At 42.4% G+C, this 20,561-nt stretch overlaps 2 pseudogenes; one reads left to right on the forward strand and one right to left on the reverse strand.

Annotated features, from left to right (window-relative positions):
* Window positions 1-641: 641 nt before the first annotated feature.
* On the reverse strand, window positions 642-1,538 carry LOC118418196 (annotated as a pseudogene).
* Window positions 1,539-8,596: 7,058 nt separating this feature from the next.
* On the forward strand, window positions 8,597-9,896 carry LOC118418197 (annotated as a pseudogene).
* Window positions 9,897-20,561: the final 10,665 nt, after the last annotated feature.

Below are 20,561 nucleotides of genomic sequence, written 5' to 3' on the forward strand. Positions count from 1 at the left end.
CCATCTTTGCCAGCTCATTCAGAGATGCCCATTTTCTTACTCTCCTGAACCCGCTGGCTGTTCCTTGGTGCTAATGGGATGGGAATGAGGATGCCATTCTTGTCCGCCATCCTGTAGGTATTTCTCAATGAATTCCCGGCATCGCCATATACTGGAAACATTATAATGTTAGTGTGTCAGCCGTAATTGCACGAAGAAAGCTGTACGAAGAAAATATTGCAACAGCCAATTGCATAAAAGACTTACTTCTGAAGCATCAACGTCGTTTGCGTTAACTTTGACCCAGTCGTCATTTTTGTGACCGTCATCCATGTCAATGGCCTCCATGCTCAGTGCAATGAAGCAAACAAGCGTTTCAACGAAACAGTTGTATTAATACCGAGTTCACGCGAGGAGCGTGACAGTGCACTGACATCTACCTCTGGACAGGGTGGGATTTGTGATGAAAAATTGCTTGTCATTGTGTTTCATCCAGACGGTGCCGTATGATACACTTAACTTCAAAGAACAGTGCCACTTTGATCAGCGTTCATGATCAGGATCTGCGTTCATTCCATCATATGTCGCCATAGTCGTCAGTGGTGCGTCCACCGTTGAACCGCCTGAAGTCGCTGTTTAATCTCTTGTCGATTGTTTTCCACTTGCTCAAGGAAAGCTTGGGTCGGTTCTTGAGGCCGTCTCAGAATGGTTTGTACTTAATAATAAGGTATTCACGGGCATCTGCTTCATCGTCCAAAGCTCGCGCCTCATCAATGGCAGCAACGAACGACTTGAACTTACCCAGATGTTCATCGGCGAGAAGAACATCCTTTGTCACTTCGCCTTCAGACAGGACTGACTCCAGGTACGACTGCAGCTTGAGGTCCATGTCCTGCAAATCAGCCTCTTGAAGGTCAAAGAGCTTCTTGTACAGACCGAGGCTGATGTGTACACCAGGCACCATAACCTGTAAATAAATTAGGCAGCAGCTTAGAATAAGTACCTATTACACATAATGACTAAGTAGGTTCTTACTCACTGACACTGTTTTGTACCTGAGTAGACTACAGTTAGAACATCCAACATATGAAATCATTGTCAGTGTCTTCAGTATTCGCTAAAGATTTACCAGACTGATGCATTCGTACCTGGTACGAGTGTACTTTGTGTATGTGTTTACATACTGGATTTGAGTCCTGACAGTTACAGTGGTACAGGTGGGCGCACAGCCCAATGCACGATAGATATTGACACTTTTCGTACCAAAGTTTGTTGCTGTGCCTCTGACCGTGACTGGGTACCATAGATCTGTATATTTCTTCTGTGATTTAACTTTCCATGTATTATTAAATACGTTCATCAGCAATCACAATCCCTCTCTTGTGTCGAGACTGATTATCACATGTACTGGAGACATTCGTAGTGCATTAATCAGTTCTCAGTCTCCAGTGGTCGTCTTCAATTAGAAGAAGCGTGTTGATAAGTACGTCAACACGACGATTAGCTTTTCTCTTGAAGTAGTGTGATTTTAACTGATTACGAAAGGATTAACAAAACATGGTATTGTCAGTGCGGGCATGTGGGAAATGCGGGCATGTGTATCACAGGACCTCATCACTGACCAAGAATTGTTAGTCTTTCGATCACGTCGTTCTTTGTAACTCTGTCAATGATGTTTACGCCATGCCTATGAAAAACTGTCAGTGGCAACTGTGACAGCCCATTAGGGCACCACCTATCTGTAAGCACTGCAAGAAGTTTGAGCTTTCAGTTTATTAATGACAACAGTTTCGCAGGTAGCCAGGGCTACCTGAATTGCACTGAAGTTTACAATAATCACAATGTCAGCTTCATTTAACGTAGGTGGGTCAGTCCTTTGAGTTCAACGTTCTGTCCGACTCGTACCCTGTGTTCGAGAGACAACTTGCCTAGATACGGGTGGAAAAATAATTAACGCTCTTCAGAGCCATTTGCATGGCCCCCTGATACTCTTATAGTATAGGAAGTTGCCATAGTCATTAAAATGCAAACCCTCAAAGAGATTTGGACTAAACCGGGCAACGATTCGTGAGTGCTCCCACCAGTGTATTCCCCTTGCCCTTTTCAGCTTTTATTTTTACATGGTTGCAGCAGTGTTCGCAACGTACTTTATAGGGAACGCCTGGGGCTCAAAAACCTGCTTGATTGGCAAACCTACGACGATCACTTTGGCAAGTAGTAATGTCCTGAATCTCTTCCGCCGTTTTGATTATTCTATAGGCTACTGTTTCTGAATTGTACGCTAGATTGCATAAGTCATTGCACCCCAGTTCGAGATACACAATGTTTACGAGAGTAAGATTCCTCCGCAGTATCATGTGTCCCTCCAGTTTGGGTCCAAGACCGCCTTGCACTTCAAGACCATGTCCGTCAGTCTGCCTGCCACGAAGGTTGTTTCACCCAGATGACGGACTTGTTTTTCTCGTCGCTCTCGTCATCGACATGTAGATCTGTCCGGACTTCTGTCTGTACTCCCATCTCTCGATTCTGAAACTATTCCTGAACATACTTCTTTATGTGACTACGAGACGTTCCCAGGTGGTCGTGAATTCGTCCGTGGCTTGTGCATGTGGGTTCCACCATCTAGAGGAGAACTGTGGGAGCTGGGAGGAATTAAAACTGGCAAAACGGTCATAAGAGAAGGGGCCCCACAGAGTGTGCAAACAGTCGAAGACTATGGGGTTCAACTTATAGTCATCAGTATCGTAGATAAATAATCAGCGTTCTCGTCTCGGGGGATCCATTCGGCTGAAAGATGGATGTGGTGATTAGTGCACAAGAAATAGATAGCAACGGCTTCATGTTTTAGCACTTAAAGCATGCATATTTTACAACAGGCTTTACTAGATACTACTGCAAATGGCCACTCCAATGCAACATGTACTAGTATACAGCAGCCAGTGTATCATGTAACAAAAAGGTACAAAAGAATATAAAAAGTCACTAGAAAGACAAACTGCCTTCAATCTAAAAGCATGCAGAACAATACAAATCTTCTTGGTCAAGGATGACCATGAACATAAAAAAAGTCATCCATACAAGGTGATACATCTGAAATAATCTGAAAAAGACACTGACAATCTTTAAAACAGGGTCATGCTTTTGGGCTGTTCAAAATAAAGAGCTTGTTTTACAACCAAACCAAGGGAACACGGGTACCTTCTTGAGGATTTCCAAATACTTTCAAACTAAAAGAATAACATCATGAAAGTAAAAGTCTGTACAAACTTGATAACATATCCAATGTTAGGATACCAATAAAAATGTATCTCGTGATACGTATACTTTCCAGCTGAAGCTCACACCCAAACATGCATACATCCCATAGCACGTTTTCCTTGTTTTACAACCAAACCAAGGTAACATGGGTACCTTCTTGAGCATTTTCAAATACTTTCAAATGAAAAAAATAACACAATGAAAGTAAAAGTCTGTACAAACTTGATAACATATCCAATGTTAGGATACCAATAAAAATGTATCTCGTGATACGTATACTTTCCAGCTGAAGCTCACACCCAAACATGCATACATCCCATAGCACGTTTTCCTTGTTTTACAACCAAACCAAGGGAACATGGGTACCTTCTTGAGCATTTCCAAATACTTTCAAACGAAAAAAATAACACAATGAAAGTAGAAGTCTGTACGATCTTGATAACGTATCCAATGTTAAGATACAATAAAAATGTATCCATACATACACCCATACATGTATATATGTAGTTACAGCAATTTGTCTCCTGCTAGTTGAAGACATGATGGAATAATACCGTGATCTACAGCAGTAAAACGTTCACATGTCATCATTTTATACTAACAAGAAAATTTAAAAAAAAATTCCTCTTCACTTTTTCTCCATTCATGATTAAGCATCCCAATAGCATTACAAAACAACTTCAACTTTAACCAGTCAATAAATTGCACTGAACATTAAAGATAAGTTTTCCTTAGGCCAAAATAATTGAAAAGCATGTTTTTCTCCACATCTCAAAGTGTACATACTCTCTAAACGCATTGGTCATGTATGCTCATTCAATTTGTCTGAGGTAGAAATTAGCTCTGATCTGTGCCGACATAGCCCAAAGTCACAGCTGTCACCAGTCTTCTACGGAAGTCAGTATACGATATTCCAGTTGGGAGGCGCAGCGTATTCCCGCATGTGGATGCCTCTGGAAGGTCATCTGTACCTTCTTCCAAGAACTCGATCGTTATATCCAAATCCATGTGACGGGATATTCCAGAGTGATGTGATAAAATGTAACATCTTCTCTGGAAACTCTGACAAGGAAGAAAAAAAGTAATGATGAGCATGCACGCAGCCTAAACAGCTCTTAAAATGCATAATAGGTAATAATGAAATTAAACATGACAGAGCACAGGTCAAAATATAATGGCGTGGCATAATGCGCTGAAACAGGCAGTTTCTGATGACAAAAATACTTAACTCCATTACTGACTGCATGTATATTTACGGAGAAAAATGCCCTTTCGAAAAGAAAAAAAACACGCTGCAGGCATATGATCCAGTCCCGGGTCTTTTCCTCTGTCAGCAAAGATCGTCTTCAGGCTGACGCAGCCTCCATGTCTCTTCAATGCACTCTTTACGCTCAAGTGGTCCAGGTGTTCATAGTTCTTCTCCAGGAAGTTCTTGAGACTCTCGCAATGGAAGGCCACAGCCTCTGCACAGTCACAGTCCGGGTTGGCAGTCCTCGGTTGAATACTTGGATTCACCATCTCAAGGATCTGTTGAATACAATCAATCAATCTAACAAGTCTTTTCTTGATTTTTAAAACATGGACAGCTCTATCAGATCCCTGAACATAAAATTGTACTTGCCACACCAGATGGTACAAAGGGAGGGACCCATCCCCATTTCAATAGGCCACACAATTTGATGCGAATTACTCAGAATAGTAGTGGCCTATACTAGTCTACTGGAAGTGGTGTTTGTTTAACTAACAAAGTCTTACCTGTATGCTGAGAAATCAGTACAATTCGCTTTAATAGTCTTCAGGCCACACCAATTTAATTTCTTGGTTCACGGATTCGCTCGCTCCTATTTTTTGGAAAAAAAATAAAATTAAAAATTACCACTCAGCAAATTTTCACCATTAATGAAACCATTCACCAACTTTCTGGTGTAGCAAATTGGCCTTTATATTATAAGCTCCTTAAAGTGTGGGTGCAGGTGTGGTTACTGTACAATAAGTGTTTTTGTACTTTTTTCAAGCCAAAAACTTTTTTTCTTTATGTTTTGGATTAGCCGTTACCTTTACCCCAACCATTTTACAAGTTTTATTTTTATTTCGCCCTATCGCTCCATATTTTTTATGAAAAAATCCGTGAACCAAGAAATTTAATTGGTGTGGCCTAAAAATGGTATAACTTGGCAGGGAACACACAAGACCTCAATCAAGGTAAAAAAATATCAAGCCTCTCATGTATGCCACTCACACGGCTAAAAGGAGACCAAATAAAATTAAAAAGCCTATCACAAATGGTCACAATTAGATGTAATATGGAGTGTACATGAGATAAATGGACACATTGTCCATACAATGCACTTTCATGCTGCCGCCACGACCAGTCCTCTCCGCCTTGCTCGGAACCAGGAATCCTCCGCCAGATTGACATGTCTCGTCTGGAAACTGTCATTTAGGGGTGCCAGAAATTTGAACACATAGAGGATGAAATGCATAAACATAACTGACTTCAAAGTCAGAAGCAGACCTTTTGCCTTTGGTTCCCTGTCCCCAATACCAGTTTGCACTAAATGTTCTATGTGTTCGTCCTGTGTCGATGCTTCATCATAGGAACGAGAGATAAGTTGACTCGAGTCACAATTTCCAAATGGCGAACATTTATGCGGCATTTTCACTCCATTTACCAAGAATTGCTGGCGTTCTTTGTGTTAATCGTATTTGTTTTTGTGACTCAAACTCGTTGGCGTGTCAATAGTCCCAGTACATGGCCAGTCTTAGCGCCTCGCTGGGGGTCAGCTCCCTGTCCTGCTCATCTTCCCAAATAATTTGGGGGATATCTCGTTTGTCGAGAGTGCGTGGTGAAGTGGGCCTAACATGGCTTTTACATAATTGTTGTGTTCAGTCCAGATATCACTAGGCAATGATGGCAGTTTGAAAGACAAGAAGGCCTCTGTACCTGTAGTAGGGATAAGTGTCAGCAAAATCAGCAGCGTCCAGGTGTTGCAAGGATCAGATTGTACACGGAACGCCATCTTGGTCGTAGGGAGGGCGACGCTAAGGATATTACAAAGTGGCAAAATCTGTGCTATTCCATAAAAAGATCCCTAGAAACGTGTCGTACAGTTGCTGTAAGTATTCAAGAGTATGTTATCTAGGAAATTGTGTGGTACAGCTCCGTAGGGATGCCCTGAGTGCAGTATTTGCGGAGACAAGAGTTGTCGCGGGCGTCCCGTCTGACAAGTGTTTGGAATAGCTGCTGAAAGTATCAAGGTTGAACGTTGAGAAAAGTTTCAAACGTGAACACACTCCGAAATCAGCCTATAACCCGAGTATAATTAACTTACAGTGCATGTTTGGCGTACAATCTTCGAGGTATGTTGTGCGCGGAACTTCTCGACCCATTGTCTGGCAGCTGCTTTATAGTTGTTATGGAGCCTTGGGTCCTTGGGCATGTCCATGATCCTCGAGAACTCCTGTGAAGAGGGCAGTATATTATGGTATATAGATAAATCCTTGCACTAATTTTTGTTTCTATCATTCGTTCTGCTTTTTATTAATGATCTTTTACTTTAGAAGAAATTATCCAAGTACAAATTTTGCAACTTACCTGCCAAATCCCTTGAATATCAGTCACTCGGATCTGTACACGATTACCTGGCCTCCCAGGTAGTGTTTTCTACATAGGGCAAACAGCAAATGTGGAGAAAATGAGTTTAAATGTGAAGCCATACACATTAGTTCAGCACATTTTCAAGTATCAAAAGGGTGCGAATAACATCTACCGATATTCTCGATTAAAGTACGCACTTTTTAAACTTTTCAAAATTCAAAAAGTGTCCCAAGTCATTGCCAAAGTCGGGGTGCGTACTTTATTTGAGGTTGGCTTCCGGACAAAATGGGAAAAGGAGCTGAAATTCGCGTAACACACAGCACACATGGCCCGTAAAGGCACCATTCTTGCCTGAAAACAACAACTGAAAACAACAGGAACAACTGCAGGAACCAGCTCGATTTACAATGCCACATGGCACTGGATCCCTGCCGAAAATGACCATGTCATTTTTAAGCCATGGAGACATCGATTTTGGATGATAATAGGCGTATAAAATGGATTGTTTACGTGCGCGCGTGACGGTGGATCTATTCCAAGATGGCGCTGGGGTTATTGGGGTCATTGGGACAGACTACTATTGTATGGGTAGAACTTTTCTGAGGGGTGATTATTTCTTCCTTAAAGCGTCGAATTTTTTTGTTATATTTGTCGTTTGAATAAAGGTGATAAACGTTGACAATAAGTTGATTGTACCTTTATCAATTTTAAAACTATAAGGCATTTGTGTTTTTTGTCAACAAACAGCATGGTTACCCATGCTACGAATGGAACATCACATACAGCAGTCGACGTCTCCAGAAGCACTTCGGCGGCAATTTCTTCACAAAAGACGGTCGGAAAGCACAAAACATCGTTTTCTTTGAAGTGGATCAAGATCAAGATCAGTTTTGGGAAAGATGGAAAACTATTCAGGATGTTTTCATGTTCAAATGAACTGTAAATCAGGTGTTGCAGTGCCAAATTTGAGAACTTTGTTTGACATGCCATAGCCGATTTACAAGTTTGCAGAGACGGATTTGCCGGCGGAGAAAACATAGCGTTTTCATAAATTCAGAAGTCCTTGATTTAGGCAAAATTACCATCAGAAAAGAGATTAAACACTATTAATTTAGAATTTGTCTGGTGCAAAAGGTGTTCAAGATCGCTGGAGAAGGGGTGCGTACTTTATTCAGGTTTTTCCATTTTATGTTTCAGTGAGGCAAATTTGTCTGAGACTTGCCCTAAATCGGGGGTGCGTACTTTAATTGGGGTGCGTACTTAAATCGAGAATATACGGTACTTTGAAACAGCTCACCCTTTCTGCTCCTCCCAGAAGTTCCTTTAGGGGAGCTTTCCGCTCGGAGATCTTGTGCGGAACCTTTGCTCCTTTGTTGTTAAGGATGGCCGTAAGCGTCCGCCCCTGCAAACTGTCCAGCATGCTTCGCGCAGAAAAATACGCTCTCTGTCCCAGGGCTGTCTTTGCGAACAAACCGCTAGTAGCCCTTATACGGCCCAAAAGTGACTTGCATAAAAGACTCGCACTCGCATATTCAATGGAACAAGCCAATTTATTGCGACGTTGTGAAGAGTTTTTCAATTTCTTGGTCTGCGTTTTTTATTCGTTTAAGTGAAATATTATGCAGTTTATTTATAATTTGTGGTTGGCTGAGGGATTGAAAAAACGTTTGTGCTGAGTTTTCATTCCAATGGAATCTTTTAAAAAGAGGTTTGTTTTATCGGATTTTTTTTGTTTAGAGCACAAAAGCTCATCTGTACTGGATGAACAAGCTGAGGCAAGGTCTGAGATGACTTTTTTTAAACATGTCCATCTGCTGATCAGTGTTGCCATACAGCTGGTCTTGAATTGCTGCAACAAATGATCCTTCACTGGTGAAAAAGCTAACATAACTATACTTCATGCTTCTTGATTGTTCCATCTGTAGCTACTGTGATGTTTTCACACCTGCTGACCACATCGGCTACAAAAATCTGGCCTCTGCAAACATAATAATGTACTGCTTTGGAAGCCTTCCGACTTTCATCCCAGCTAGCTTCTGTAGAAACAATTGATCTTTGGAAACAAATGTTCATGTTTTCTTCGCAAGCTTCCAAGAGAACTCCACTTCCTCTCTATGTACACAATGACAAAAAGGGAATAGGGTAGTCAAGCACACGGCCGGCATTTATTGCCACCAACACGAATAAGGCGTATGATTGTTATTAATATCGACATGGTGGTAGCCGTTCTGCAGGTCGAAGTTGATGAACCAATCATGATCACAAGCGTTTAACAGGTTGACGAGACATATTAGCCCGTCGTACAACAAAATTCGCTGCAGGGCTCGGTGGTAGTTCTGTTTGGAAGGAGAAAGTTCACTTTAGAATACCAGCATTTATTCTTTATGGCATCCAGATTGCCATTGAGAACATCCATTCTGAAATGTACAGTCTCTTAATCGACACCTACGTGAAGAATCCGCATGTGAGAGAGCATCTTTACAGTGCAATTGAGACCATACCTTGTGTAAAGAAGAAGGCTGACTGGGCCCTTAGGTGGATCGGAGACGAAAACACTTCTGGCGAGCGTGTGGTTGCTTTTGCCGCTTTGGAAGGGATATTTTTCTCTGGGGCCTTCGCAGCGATCTTCTGGTTGAGGAAGAGGGGACTCATGCCAGGGCTGACTTTCTCCAATGAGCTGATCAGTAGAGATGAGGGTCTGCCCGCCGACAGCTACCTGATCAATAAGCCTAGTGAGAAGCGCATTCACCAGATTATCGACAATGCTGTTAAGATCGAGCAAGAGTTCCTGACGGAAGCTCTCCCTGTAAAGCTGATTGGGATGAACCAAGACCTGATGAAACAGTACATTGAGTTTGTCGCAGATAGGCTGCTGGGAGAACTCGTGTGCAGTAAGATTTACAAGAGCGAGAACTTCATGGGGAACATTTTCTGGAGGGAAAGACCAACTTCTTTGAGAAGAAGGTGGGAGAGTACCAGAAAATGGGGGTGATGTCCTCCTCTGAACAGCAGAAGTTCACGTTGGATGGTAACTTTTGAAAGTAGAGAATAAACGAACGAAAAAATCAAACGGTCATTGTCATGTTTTTTTTTTTTTTTACTTTGTGAGAAACTTACAACAAGACCAAATAAGGGCATGTCTCACAAGATGACGGGGGCTGGGTTGTCATAGTTACCTTGGTAGGTCAAAAGGTCGACTTGACCCCTCTTTCACCCCTACTCAGAGCTAAAAAAATACCTAGATTTTGCCGTCGGACGATGACCTCTGACCTGCTCCACCTTGCCCCGCCATAATAATATTAGTCAGCGTGTTGACTACATACTACTGTCAACGCAGATCCCTTGCTGATCAGTTTCACTCTCACCTTGTCGGAGTTTGTCCCAAACACTGACCAAACGAGTGTACCTATCGACCCCAGACAGGCGTTAGTTCTTTGACAAGGAGTTCTGAAGGGAATCAGGGTCGACAAATGGTTGGATATTATATATGTATATATAATATCGATATCCTTGAGGCCCATCTTTGTACGATTTACAGTATGGCCGAAAAACTTTCCTTTCTTTTTGGAAACAGCCAAAAATTCCTTTCAGTGTAACACACCAGCTTCTGTTTCTGTATCTTTATTGCCGGTATCAATACCCTATGTGTAGCATAACGCTTCTTTATCTGTATCTCCATAGCCGATATAACCACCCTTTAGTGTAACACTCCAGCTTTGAAGGCTCTCGTTGATACAATAGCTGGTTATGTTAGACTGAACGGCTTGTCACACCCAACCCTAGCACATAGTAGTGTTGTTTAGAGCAATAAGTCTATCTGGGAATTTTCCAACAACTCCCAAAGCAGTATGATGTGGCGAAGTCTGACATTTCTGATTACTTACACACCATCTCAAGATGGATATAGTACAAAAGGGAAAATGCCAAATTCATTCATACCTCAGCTTCAGGTAGCCAGTGGGTGGAAAGCCATGTCTGGACTCCTTACAGTTCCTCTTCCAAACATCTACATCCTGTAGCTCGCTCAATCGTGTGTAGTATTCCTCTTGAGTTGAGGCAGAGGCGACAGCTCTCAGCAGCTTCAGTAGCGTGTCCTGCTGATTAGAAACCCCATGGTCTGTCTTTCTACACCACTCAACCCAAGCTTTCTACCGGTGGAAATCGCACAAGAGGATCTTTGATTCTGGAAGAAATAATACCAAGATACCGGTTACTAAACATGGGACATGTATCATAATGGACTTGCCATACTACACGATTTTATACCGGTGATGATTCCATACCCTTCGTAACTGCATGTTATCAGCAATCAGCACCAATTACCTTGTGTATCCTGTTCTTTTTTTCGAAATTCCTTGTGTCACCAACCTTGCAATTTACTGCATAGAAGGATCAACAGTATTTTTGGTGCACTACTAGCTACATATGACTCTTATGTAGCAGGCTGTATTTTTAAAGTGCAAGCATAATTAGGTGTAGGTACATATTGAAATATGTGTCTGATACTGAGATTGTAACTTATCCTTTTATTCAAGTCAGAGATATGATGAGACACCTTCAATGACAAAGTCCTTTAACATCTTCAAGGTGACTTCACCTTCAAATGTGGCTGAATATCCTGTGGGCAGTCCTCTGGTACCTGCAGAGTGAGTGTTTGCTGCTGGCCTGCATCGATCAGCATTAGCACAACGCCTAGCTCGAAGGCTGTCTGTAGGTTATGTGGCACGAAGCTCCACATATACCTCTTCATTGCCTGGTACCAGGAGATCAGCAGAGATTCCCCTTTCTTTGAAAAGGTTGTCAATGCACCTACATGTATAAGAACAAAAGACCATTACTTTTTTGTTTTATCTCCAACAACATACACGAATTAATGTGTCATCCATGTAAATCAGGTAGCCATGATCACATTTTAGATATCATGAGAAATTTATCGAGACTCAACATAGGTAAAACATAGTCAAATCAGTAGGCTGTTCAATGTATATAGTGGTAAGTAGCATTATTTCAAGATTTCAAAGTGGAGGTCACAAAAGTGGATGACGAGTTACCCATGTGGTAAAAACTTCTTCGTCGGACATGTACATTGGTCCTGAGTGGCTGAAGAACTCATAATCCTCCTCATTGAGCAGCTCCAGTGCGACACGCAGCCTGGACTTGAATAGCTGAGTAGCATAAAAAAAGAATGTTAAGCAAAGGGGTATACATTGCCCGAAGGGCTAGGCTTTTACTAGGGTTCCGTCTTGGCACAACCCAGTTTCAACCTCAATGTAAGCAGCATGCTACTTAGTTTCTGAGACAGTGTTGTGCAGGCCTCGAGTGTAGCCAGCCAAGGGTACATCCCCCTTGGCTGACTACACTCCTTGGCCAGTTTGATACTATCTTGTGCCACCGTAAGATCTGCTTGGGGATTACCATACAAATTGGTAACATTAGTAGGTATTCGAAAATTAGACAGGCTGATACTCAGGCTGGGTGTTACTAGGTTGATTTTAATTCTAAGTTCACAGGGCGACAGTACACCTGCAAAACACTGTCTCCGAAACTAAGTAGCAAGCTTACCTTGAGATTGAAACTGGGTTCTGCCCAAGAAAATATTGCAGCAAGGCAAAACTTTTTTCAAATCCTTTGTTTTTATACCTCACTTTTTTTTTAATTTCAAATTTAGTCTGAGTGCAATACTTGAAACAGAAAGAAGCTGCTCAAAAAATGTGGACATGAACAATCCTCCTCCCGTTAACTTTAATTCTTATCTCTTTCTTTACTACATGCAAAAAGGTAAATGTACATACCCTGTCTCTCCTGCTCGTCAACTTCTTTTTCGCCTTCGTCATCTCTGCCTCCCCCGCCTCCTCCTGCTTGCTCTGGGCCCTCAGGTTTTCGTAGCATCGGTTGCATGCTTCTGATTTGTGGAAAGAAGGAAAGTGATTTGTATAATGTGCCTGTTTTGAGGCAACAAATGTCAACTTCAATGTTGGACATGTCCACTAGCCCGAGTAAGCAAAAGTACTGATCAGGCTATTGCATGTCCTTACCCCACTAGTACTTGGGCAATTTAGGTTCTTCGTGACGACATGAGTGACATTTTGATATACTGTCATCGTTACTTTTCACAGTCCTTGCATCAAATCATGCATTGGTCAAACCAAAAAAAAAGTCTATGGAAAGGAATCAATTTCTGGAAGTGGGAGTAATATCTTTTCAACTTTGGGCAAAAGAACCTTAGTTAAGGCACGTTTTTTTTTATATGGGCAAGCCAACTCCACATGAGAGGAATTAACAGAAATGGTGCAAATATCTTTTATCACAAGCTACCACCTTCCTTCCGAAGCAATAATGGGTAACCTGTCTGAAAATAAGTTTTAGCAATCATGGAAACTGAAAACATTTCGACTTACTCCTCAAGAGACTAAGAGGGCCCCACTTCTCCTCCCAGTCTTCTTCCCCGATCCTTGAGGCACTGCACCAGCTGGGCAGTCACGGCCTCATTGTGCGCCGAAGCAAACCTGTCAAGAAAACAAATAGTTATATAGTTCGTTTAGGTAAAGGTACAGGTACACAGATATTATGGTTCGGAAATTTACCTTAACAAGTTTAAGGTATGGTACAGGTATACAGCCATATACATATACATTACACACATAAATCTTCCAGGGCCATATGCCTAAAATGTATTCCACTGAGCTTGGGCCATTTTGGCAAAGGCAACAGCTCAATACTAAGTGTGGAGGGACATGAAGTCCATTCCCTTCACGCTTTCTACACCAAGTGGCATAAAAGATAAAGAGCCAACAATACATGGGTACAAATCCGGAGTCAAATACTAACCTCTCAGAAGCCTTATATTCAAGCTCTCCCAATTTTCTGTGAATGTTCCTCACCTGGGCCTATATAAAACAAGACAATATGGATAAGCAACTGTGTAGTACAATTCAAGTTGAAACTATTATATGCAACAGCTAGCTTAACTTGACTATTGTCAATAATTGTGATTCCTTGTAACTGCGGTCCCGTTATATATTGGTTAATGCATGATGTATACAAATTAGACATGCAACATTAAAGAAAATGCACTGATCTTGAAAATCACATTGTGTGAATCTGTATTTGAAATCAAACTCTACTACTTTTGTAACAGATATTTTGGTTAACTTTAAGTGTTTTAACTGCTATCTTTAACTCTATAGCTAGCTTACATGTCTATCTCTCAACATTTCTATAAGGAATAACATAGACATACTGAAAGTCCTGCTGGCAGTTTGCCTGTGTGTGCCCTGGAGGTGGCTGTTTGTCGGTTTGCCTCCATCATGGCGTCAGCAAGCTTGTCAGATTTTTCTGCCATGCTGTTGACAACCCTGTGAGCTGCTAGCGTTTTCCTTCACCCATTTCAGACTTTGTAGTTGGTCTGACTCGGTCTGCCTAAGGCGCTTTGCTCCTCGAATATTTTTACAAGTTGCCTGGTCTCATACGAAAACCTACAGATAACAGATGACAGAAATCCTCATCAATATGATTCAATGATAAACAAAACATAAAGGTGCACCATCGTATTCCCAAGACACATATATGTATATATCTAAAGGCAGATGCACAAAACTGTTTGCTTCTATGTCCATGGATATGTATACATATGTGCAGTTACACAGGGAAATACAGTCATTCATATGACTTGAAGAAAACGGTTCACACCTGATGTGGAACACCATCCACAACTCTTGTCTTCGGCAAACTGCAGTAGAATCCGAATGTTATCTGAAGTATTTGCTTCATCCAGATCCAAAACTTCTATGGGCGTGTATGACGACTTCTTCACAGCAGGGTTGGTCTGTCTGGTGTTGTTGCAAAACTTGTGGAATGCCGGAAACTTCGCCACCAGAACCTGCAAAAAGTCCTTGTGATGGATCTGTCCTTCTGGGCCTGGACGTCATCTTCGCTAGGAAGAATGTCTTTCCGTACGCACGTAAGTACTTGTAAATCTGAAGAATACTAAGAGTATTATGACACCGCTAAACAAGTTGGTGGCCCCTCCGAGCAGGATTACCAACAGCACGCGGCTGATCCTTTCATCTGGGTCCATTTCTGCTGGTACATACTGGTGGAAGTACTTGAGCACATCTGTCGTTTCACTGCTCAAGTTCTCATTTTTGAACTGGAGTCGCAGCCAAACCTGTAGGGGAAAGAGAATGACTGAAATTAAATAATAGGATGTATATTCTGGATTCTCCTGTCGATTTGGAGGCAGACAGGCATTTGCAACCTGTTTGCCTGACCTGCACATGAATTTTTATAGTGAAGGATGGGGTGTGCAATTCCTTCTCCACCCTCTCGTCTACTGGAGCACTAAGTCTCACAGGGACAAAACTGTATGACACGTGTGAGACGGCTCCAGCAGATGCAGGTTTGTTATTACACAGGATGTATATTACACAGTGGATATTTAACAAGGTTTCGATTTTGAATTAAAAACGTTGTGCAAATTCACTTCCTAGAATTTTACGCACCTGCTCGGACTGTGTACTGTGCTCGAACTGGTGGGGAATGTGCCACACAGCAACACACTGAAGCACTTGGAATGCTGGTATGACCCTCGCAACGTGCACAATGTAGGCCTTGCGTAGTTGAATCTTCGGTAGGCAGTAAGTCCTGCAAGTTGAATTCCCGCAGTGTTTTTTTGTGGTTTATCATTTGTCAGATTTACTGACGCTCTATCAAGGTTAGCATGCTGATGGATCCAGTGTATAGAAGTGTTTGTATTGTCAAATCCTTGGTGCTTGAAAGTCACGCAACATCTGCTTGACAATACCCTCCGTCACAGATTGATTACAACAAATCTGAAACAAGCTTACCATTTATGCTTACGACAAACTCGTCATAGGACTGACGTGCGGCCGCAGCGTGAAGTGGTTGGTCGAACAAACGCTCCCAGAACGCTAGATTCGCCATTCAAAATATATGTTATAAGTATACACACACACGACCCTGCGCCTACACACACACGACCCTGCACCTACACACACACGACCCTGCGCTTACATACACGACCCTGCGCCTACACACACATGACCCTGCGCTTACACACGTCTTACGACGCTCATGCACTGAAAGGGCACTTTTTCCCCTTTTTGCCCTTCGGCTTGCCAAGGAGCTTTTGGCCTTGCTGTCCTCGCCTATATCTTGACATGCAGCGAGCAGCCTTCTGAATGGAATCTGTGAGAGAAATGCAGATTGATATACACACATGCTTGGATCATGTTTTTGAACATGTAGTCCTATTGAAAAGATTTAGTGTACAAAAATGAATTTGATCAAATGCACTAGACTTGCCTTTTATTTTCGGCTATTTGACTAAAAAATAATTACGGCTCTTAGTGGGAAATGTTGGCGCGTAAAGTTGACATGGGCACACTAAATCCGCTGTGTTTTTGGCACACTTTAAGACAGATTAGCCAAAGAGGCTTAACTAAGTTTTAAAAGACTTATTTTGAAGATGAGCCTGGTGCCATCATATAGATGCTGACCACATTTTATCACATAACATTACTGGTGGATATTAGGTTTGCGTTAAGAAACACATGTACCCAAGGAGGTTATATACTTCTTTTAACCTCCTTGATGTGCACATTCTGACAACTTATATATAATATTGCAAGTACCAGATACAAGTATTTTGAAAGCTGCTATACTTGAAGGGCAAAGGTTAGATATTGCAGTCACAGATGTATGCTCACCTGAAGACTGTCAAACAGGGTAGTTGGGCGCTGCTGCTCAAGCTCTGTGTTGGCCTTCATAATGACCTGGTCGACCAGCCTGGCATTGTGGGACCTTCTGATATGAAGGGGTATGGCCTCAATCGCCCCCTCCATTTCCTCCCTGGAGTAGTCTCCAACACTGTAGCCACTTAGCTTTACTTTCTCATCAAGGATGTCTGTGAGTTGCTAATGAAAAGAACAGTGTGGTAATGTCAGATGATCAAAGCACACTACTAATACTAAAGATGTTATGTTGTAGTTAGCAACCATTGGCCTGATTTGTAAGGCAACATGTACATGAAGCCATGAAATGGCACTTATTTCTAGGTTTATGTAGATGTGCGTGTGTGTAAGCGCGGGGTCGTGTGTGTGTGTGTAAGCGCAGGATCGTGTGTGTGTGTGTAAGCGCAGGGTCGTGCCTGTATGTAAGCGCAGGGTCATGCGTGTGTGTAGGCGCAGGGTCGTGTGTGTAGGCCCAGGGTCGTGTGTGTGTAAGCGCAGGGTCGTGCGTGTATGTAAGCGCAGGATCGTGTGTGTGTGTGTAAGCGCAGGGTCGTGCCTGTATGTAAGCGCAGGGTCGTGCCTGTATGTAAGGAAGGGTCGTGTGTGTGTGTAAGCGCAGGGTCGTGTATGTGTAAGCGCAGGGTCGTGCCTGTATGTAAGCGCAGGGTCATGCGTGTGTGTAAGCGCAGGGTCGTGTGTGTGTAAGCGCAGGGTCCTATGTGTGTGTTTGCTGGATGTAAAATGCCTCATTATTGTATGTATGTAATATTACAACATTTGGCCCTCGGTACTCACCACCCACTGTTGCTTATCTTCGGACCCGAAAATTGTATGCCAGTTTTCAAAGATCCCTACAGGCAAATTCAAGAAATGTGTCTTTCAACTGTGCCTCTTACTTAATGTTTAGTTGGTGATTGATTTAAATGAAATGCAATGTATCTTAGAAGCCTTCTGAGTATCGACCTGAAAACTGGTTAAACATAGCAGTGATATGGTTAGGCTGAATTCCTGGTAGGTAAACTTGCTTCTTAGAAAAAAGCGGTATAAGGCACACCAATTAAGTGCTGCTACGTGCACAACACTAAAGATGAGGACTGCATATTTACAGCCGATGTTGGCATCCTGGAAGACGTGGTGCTCAATAAAAACCATGGCTGGTGCGATGCTGGTGGGGTGGGGCTGCTGGAAGCAGTGAAGTGTCCCAATGAGGGACACAAACCCATCCACCACCGCACAATAGCACAGTGAACAGAGTTTTCCAATACTGTAAGAATGGCAGAGTCAACTGAGTTTACCAATACTGTAAGAATGGGCACAGTGAACAGAGTTTACCTATACTGTAACAATGGCACAATGAACAGAGTTTACCAATGATGTAACAATGGCAGAGTGAACAGAGTTTACCTATACTGTAACAATGGCACAATGAACAGAGTTTACCAATGATGTAACAATGGCAGAGTGAACAGAGTTTACCTATACTGTAACAATGGCACAGTGAACAGAGTTTACCAATACTGTAAGAATGGCACAATGAACCAATGCTGTAACAATGGCACAGTGAACAAAACTAGTCGTAGACAGGGAAACTCTGCACAGTGGATCACATTATCTTGGTTGTTATGTTATGAAGGATATGTGTGGTTCAATCTGTTGTCAAATGAGTTATACATAAGGTGCTTGATGTTGCACTATTAAGTTACCTTTCCTCATGATGTTGAAGTGGGCAGTTGGCAGTCATTAGGAACCCACACCTGGCAGCCTCAAATCCTCTTGACAGAGTGTAAAAATCCCATAGAAGTCAATAGCTGACTCCTTGTGGGATTCTAGGGACTGGGTGTCATCGAGGTAGCACCCCAGTGTGGTGCGGCTGGCCAGGGAAATCATTGCTGTAGCGCATTCTTGTTACAGCTGATCAGCTTTATCAGGACTTTCTGCCACAGAGAGTCCACTCCTTCCTTTCAGCAGCTCGCTTCTTGACACACTGATATGTTCTGATAGCAGGACCCACAGCTGCATTTGTACGTTCAGCTCAGCTGAAGTCAAGGAGTTGATCTTTTTCTTATCATTCACCAACTTCCCATCTCCTAGAGCCTCTTTCATGGCTTGCAGTACCGCAGCTTTCTTTGCCTTGTTCTGTCTACGCTTCTGAATCTTATGTTTCCTTAATGGTTCACGTGCTTGAAACTGTTCTGCAAGCTGCTGATCCTTTGTTAGACGGGGTTTTGCAGCATGTCACAAGCCCGCATCCTTAGATTTTTGGCCTCTTGAACACTTATCCCCTCTATGAAAGATCTTTAGGCCAGAACTCGGGCGGTCTTCGAACCTTCGAAAATGGTAGCACGTGTCACCTAACTGCAATTTATTAGTCATTCGAAAATGTCCAACAGGAGAATATTCTCTGACCTGTTCGTTGTTCTGCCATTTTGACGCAAGTTTCCTCCGCGGACGAGGTTCGCCTCTGTTTATAGTTTCTGGTTTACTAGGTTTTGCCCAGAAATCTTTGAATTTATGATATTATTTGAAGCCCTGGCCATTATGAGGGCAAAAAGCGATACAATCTGTTACAGAAATAGTGTTTTCATCCAGTAAGGATGTTGAATAAAACTACCTTTGTCCGCAAGCTGTGTGTGACAAGTTTGGCCCCAGTCCCTTGGATACCCCTTTGTCACTGTTTAAAAACTTTCTGGCAATGGCTTTAGTAGCCGTAATCTTTGAAAGACAAAAAGTTACATCATGTACAATACATTATTGCCATATCGGTATACATTTTCCTGTTACCACATTTCTATTCATATGCATCTAGCAATAGCAATCGGACACCAGCATCAAAGCTATTGATTATCTGTGTTTGATCTGCATTGTAGTATTGAATGCTTTACAGTGATCATTGTACTTTTTATTTCTTCTCGAAAAGGGAGAGTGGTAAAAGGAAACCCAACAACCAAGGAATCAGAGTGGCATTCTTTATCTGCCTTAGATAGAACTTACCATGCCAGGTGTCATTCGAGTTTGTAGTTCTTGAACCATAAGGGTAAGGGGACCACTCACGGATCATCTTGTTGATGGTTCTGTTCCTGTCGTGAGCGTGGTCTGTTACTTTTACTCCTGATAAAAGCAACAGAGGGCACAAGTAAGTTATGACAACATGGAAATAAAGACTCGAAATGTGTGAATTTTTCTTACTGTTATGTTTTATGGCGAACACAAGGCTTATGCTTCAGCCTTGTAATACTGCTTGTTGATGTGCGCAGGCTATTTTTGAAGGAGCTGATGAGGTTGGCTGTATGGGTACTGCTGGGGAGAGAGTTCCAGAGGGAAATTGCTCTGCTGACGACCCCGTTGTCACCAGAAACAATTGTGAATTGAAACTGAAACGTTTTATTTTGCTTAGTCATGAGGACACTAGAATGGTGAAGTAAGCGTGCATTTGGCTTCTGCCGTATAGACCAATCAAAGTCCCCAAAGTCGTTCTCACCAATCAGATTCGACTCCCAGGTTTGTTTTGTTTGGAGCCGCAGTTCTTCAGATGACGCAGTGCCATGCTTGCCACCTTCCAAGAAGTAAGGCAGTTGTTTTCTGGTTACTAATAAGCTGCTAGCACAGATTACTTCTAACACTTCATGTGTTAGAGTGTTGATTTCATCTGTGCTGGAATAAAGAGCATCGAATGTGGGTGATTGTGTGGGGAAGTCAGCGAAGAGGTTACTTCCATCCTGCTGGAGCAGCTGGCTGACATTGTCCACCCATGCCTTCAGGTTCTGGTGCTGGATTTGGATGTGCTTGTGCATATCAAGGTGAAACTGTTCATGCTGTATCATGTCCTAGACATGGCCAGATAGAAGACAAGTTAAAAGAAACAGTTGTATGTTTACAACGCAAAGTCTTAAGACTTTTTTCTGAAATGCTTCTTCAGGTTCTGAACCCCAATCTTTCCTCCCCAATGTCCTGAAAGGGGAAAGGGAAGTCGACTT

Source organism: Branchiostoma floridae, chromosome 6 (assembly GCF_000003815.2).
Source record: "Branchiostoma floridae strain S238N-H82 chromosome 6, Bfl_VNyyK, whole genome shotgun sequence".
Taxonomy (NCBI): Eukaryota; Metazoa; Chordata; class Leptocardii; order Amphioxiformes; family Branchiostomatidae; genus Branchiostoma; species Branchiostoma floridae.